The sequence below is a fragment of the Anarrhichthys ocellatus genome, unplaced genomic scaffold (genome assembly GCF_004355925.1).
Source record: "Anarrhichthys ocellatus isolate YVR2014 unplaced genomic scaffold, GSC_Weel_1.0 scaffold3859, whole genome shotgun sequence".
NCBI lineage: Eukaryota > Metazoa > Chordata > Actinopteri > Perciformes > Anarhichadidae > Anarrhichthys > Anarrhichthys ocellatus.
Window position 1 is genome coordinate 1 of NW_022283833.1, and position 5,117 is coordinate 5,117.

The following is a 5,117-nucleotide window of genomic DNA, read 5'->3' on the forward strand; positions in this document are numbered from 1 at the left end:
GTGTGTGTGTGTGTGTGTGTGTGTGTGTGTGTGTGTGTGTGTGTGTGATGGATCTAAAGAGCCGGTCTGTTCAAATGCCAAGCGTAAGAAATCCACAGCTGAGCGCGTGTGCCGCGCTGCGCGCCGTAATCCCGTCCAACCTGCGGCCCAGATAATCCCAACCAATGTTCTCTCTTTCTCTCTCTCTGTCTCTCTGCCTCTCTCTCTACCTCCCTCTCTCTCTCTATCTCTTCCCCTTTACTCTCCTTTCTAATTCTTTATTAGTGCCGTTAAAAGCCAATTAGTGGTGTTGAAGTTCTGCCAATTAAGACTCAGAGGATTACTTTAATTGATACTGTAAGGGCTGGGGTGGGAATAAAAATATATATGTTTATATAATAATACACGTAAACATTAAAAAAATAGTAAACAACAAGGGTAAAATATGAGGTTGATTATTATATGTGAACATGTTTAATTCAGGATTCATTAAAGATGAGTTCTTCAAAAAGATGTGTGGTTCTACAGAGAAGCATCAGCAGTTTGATCTAATGAGTAGTAGGTTTGTAACATTAAATATACAGTGGGTACGGAAAGTATTCAGATCCCTTTAAATGTTTCACTCTTTGTTTCATTGCAGCCATTTGCTAAAATCAAAAAAGTTCATTTTATTTCTCATTAATGTACACTCAGCACCCCATCTTGACAGAAAAAAACAGAAATGTAGAAATTTTTGCAAATTTATTAAAAAAGAAAAACTGAAATATCACATGGTCATAAGTATTCAGACCCTTTGCTGTGACACTCATATTTAACTCACATGCTGTCCATTTCTTCTGATCCTCCTTGAGATGGTTCTACTCCCTCATTGGAGTCCAGCTGTGTTTAATTAAACTGATTGGACTTGATTAGGAAAGGCACACACCTGTCTTATGACCATGTGATATTTCAGTTTTTCTTTTTTAATAAATTTGCAAAAAATTCTACATTTCTGTTTTTTTCTGTCAAGATGGGGTGCTGAGTGTACATTAATGAGAATTAAAATGAACTTTTTTGATTTTAGCAAATGGCTGCAATGAAACAACGAGTGAAAAATTTAAAGGGGTCTGAATACTTTCCGTACCCACTGTATATGTTTTAATTCTCATTATGGGGTGATGGCAAAAATATAGGAAAATTTAAAAAAGGCAAATATATACAAAAATAAAAGATATTGTGGAGGAATATGTGAGAATTTCTAACTCAGTTACTTTTGAAAAACTGCAACTATAAAGCTGAAATTCCTAAAGAGGTGATATAATCTGATGGGTCACATAATTTGGACTCCCAGATGTCAAAATAATGGAGAGGTTTAATATTTGTATGCATCACGGCCCAAGACTTCTGGTAAATGACCACTTCAGAACAGACAAAATAGACATATCTGTTTTATTCTATTATTAGATTTTACAACTTGTTTTTTACTTCCAAATTATTATTTATTTACCTTACTCTTATTGCTATTGTCTTCTATTTTGCAATGGTGTCAGCATTATTTATTCTACACTTAATACTTGTTTTTCTATTGTTAATATATGTTTATATTTCTATTCTATAGTTTTTTGCTATTATTCTGTTGTAATCTTTAATGAAACTCTGGCACAATAATTTCCTTGGGGATAAATACTGTTCTGTACTGTTTTATCTTATCTTATATTATCTTATTTCATCTTATATTATCTTATCTTATCTTATTCTTATCTTTTAACCTTGATTCAATGTGTGTTTTCTAATATCACCGCTTGGTGTCACTGTTGCCTTTGTTTGTATTTTGCTCGATTTAAACTGTAGAGTTGAGACAAAAAACTTTCACACTTTGCTGACAGCTTCTTTATGTGTTCATGTTATAATATAAGATTGTGGTGCAATAGGACACAAGTGGATGCAGAGTTACACACGTGTGCAAGGAACAATTTATTTCATACCATTAAATATGGGCTAATCTATGCCTGTATTATTATCGTTATTATTAATGCATTAATAGTTCATGTAATGGGCCTAAATAATGTGAGATATGACACGTTTGTAATTTTTGTAATAAACGTTTTGTGGCCTCAATATGAAGCTGTAGTTACACTAACGTGGATAGGAAGGAAACAGTATGAGTGGAGACGATGGATACCAAAAGTCCAATTTATTTAGGAAATAAAAGTTAATTTCAAGAGTAATAATAAGTCCAGATATCTATATAACTCCTGTAATGTCGATGTTTGACCACTAGATGTCGGGCTTTGATCACAACAGGGGAAAAACGAAACATGTATTAGTTAAAAAGTCCAGTAGGCTGTGACGTGAATTGCACGTGATGGCGTCATACTGCTGGCGTCATCACGAGCTTTGGGTGGATGGAATCAGGATGTGAAAAGTTCAAATCCATAAAAAGTAAACTTCTCTTCAAAAAAACTGCGTTCACATGAGGACTGAACCAGAAACAGGGACAGAGGGAATAGACACTTTTTAATAATTCACTTTTACAGTGTTGTTGATTAGGAAGACGGGACACGTAATATCATCATCATCATCGTCATCATCACTGAGGCAGTCGATGACACTACTGGTCTGTTGTTTTTGTTTTAGATGTATATGATCAAATAAATCAATTAAAGGAAGTTAGTTAAGTCACATTTGCCAAAAAAAAACACAGTCCTAGAATGTACATGAATGCATATTTATTCAATAATATAAACAGCAGGATATTTGGCTTGGTATTTATAGCGGGTTGGAAAAGACATAACCACAAAAGTAAATACAAACGTATCGGCTCTCTACGGGTCACGTGATCACTGTTCAAGGTGACGTTCAGTCTTCAACCAATTTAGTGACGTTTTTGTGAGGGGAATAAGAGCATGCCTGTGAAAACGTCATATTTCATAGCAGTAACTTTATGTCCAGTTCACTTAAGTCTGACTTCAAACGAAAGAAAATACTTCATTGGATTGTTTCGGGTCATCGGGCAAATTCCTCGCCTGCGTAAAACCTGCGTCATCAGTGCATTGATGTCTTCTGACGTTTTCTTTAATTAACATGTATTAATCAAATGTGAAAAAATCAAATATAAAGCCAATACTCTTGATGTCTAGATCGTCCATACTGGTCCAGTGGAGCTGGTGGTGCTGCGTCCCGCTCTCTCTCTGATGCGTAAAAGAGACGCATGGTTCAGGGCAGCACTGGCAGAGCTCCACACACTTTTGACAGACAGAAGCAAGACGGAGAGTGAGTTGAGAAAGAAAGAGCGCGTGGGAGGGTGGAAGAGCGCGTGGGAGGGTGGAAGAGAGCCCCCCCCCCCCAGCCCTCAGCCAAACGTCTCGATGGATCCACTCCTTCATAACCCCACTCTTCTCCAGACTTGCGCAGATTGACCAAAGTGTCCAAACCGGACTGTGGATCTGCTCCAAACGGGCCCACATGATGACGGGATGAGAGCAGAGTAGATATTTAACTCTTCACCCACTGCTTTTATTTATTATTTATTATTTTGTGGACAGTGAAAGTCGAAGTAGCCAAACACCCCTCTGTAGCGCGAGACCACTCGTGCTACATGTGAATGTCTGCCGGTCTCCCAGCGCAGCGCGCTGGTGATGCCATGCTGCGGAGTCACACCGGCGACGAGAGCGGTAACGGCAGCGGCGCGGGGCTCTGGCTGAAGACCTCAACGGGACGCCGGGCGGAGGACCACGCGCTGAAGGATGTGGAGTCCGGGCGGAGGACGATGAACAACAACGCGGCGCGAGCGGCCGGGGACGGTCTCCTGTCTCCCGCCGCGGCAGGTGCGGCGGGAGCGGAGAGGAAGCAGGGCGCCCGCCTCAGCCTGCTCGGGAAGCCGCTGATTTACAGCGCGCAGAGCGGCCGCAGGAACGCGAGCTACCGGCGGCTCCAGAACTACCTCTACAACGTGCTGGAGAGACCCAGGGAGTGGGCTTTCATCTACCACGCTTTTGTGTGAGTACACTTGTAATCAAAGTATAACAAGGAGCTGAAAACTTTTCAATCGAATTATTACAGTTTCCCCACAACTGAAGGCTGAGAAATCAAGCAAGAGAAATAAAGAATATTTGTATTTAAGCTGGAATAAAATAAAGACATGCCACTGCTTTTTGGAAATATAACAGATGTGAGTTCATATGGTCTGTTGTTCCCCTGATGATGACCAGCTGACGTCATGATGCACACAAGTTGCATAAGGATTTAGTTTTTCAAGGGAAAAGTTAATGCTCACTCATTTACATTGAATTATTCTCTCTTATGTAAATCCTTTGAGCAGATATTCAGAGCAGCTCATTCTTGTCTTTTCTTTCTTTTGATGTTGGTGGTTAAGATGTGCTGGCTGTGACTATTGGCCTGATTTCATTCACCTGTTGGTTGATTGATTTATCGCTGTTCATCAGCACCGGATCTCTTTTGGAATGAGCTCACCTGTTGCTCCAGCAGCAGTGCGCAGTAAAACACCAGAGACACAGATCCTGGAACAGTTAGGATTCAGTGGCTTTGTGTGCTGGTGTTTGAAGGTGTTTGATGATGCAGATTTAATTACAATATTTGCACACAGAGACAGTAAATCAGAGCACTGTATTAGGGCCAATCTCTTCCTAATCTTCATGTAACACTGGAAGCTCCAGCAGATTTTGGGGCTGTTAGAGAAGGTCAACATGCTGTCAACTGAAAAGGTTGAATGTGATATCAGCTGCTACTGCTGAGCGAGATTTTGAGTCTTTCATCAGGGGTTTGGACGGAGAGAGAGAGTCTGGGAAAAGTCCTGTTTCACTGCTTTAATTCAAAACAGCTGAACACAGATTGATTCCTCTGCTGTGAAATAACTCCTTGATGGCCAACATTTCTGATTAAAAACAAACAATTCTGTTCCATCTTTCTCCATGCAGTTTCAGTTTGTAGATTACTGCTCACATTCGGGCTGAGCTTTCCTGGTTTGTGTCTGTTAATCGAGCAGGATTTGTTGTTCTTTCAGACTGGTGCTGTTGTTTGTTTGTGTGTCTCTCTTACTTTAAACTTTATTTAATCCACACTGTTTTTTAATGTACTAAATGAACATCATGGTGTATTGAAGAAGACTTGAAACTAGAGATTGAGACCATAAACTCATG

At 39.9% G+C, this 5,117-nt stretch overlaps 1 pseudogene; it reads left to right on the forward strand.

Annotated features, from left to right (window-relative positions):
* The first annotated feature begins 2,493 nt into the window (after positions 1-2,493).
* Positions 2,494-5,058, forward strand: LOC116379191 (potassium voltage-gated channel subfamily KQT member 5 pseudogene; annotated as a pseudogene).
* The last annotated feature ends 59 nt before the right edge of the window (positions 5,059-5,117 follow it).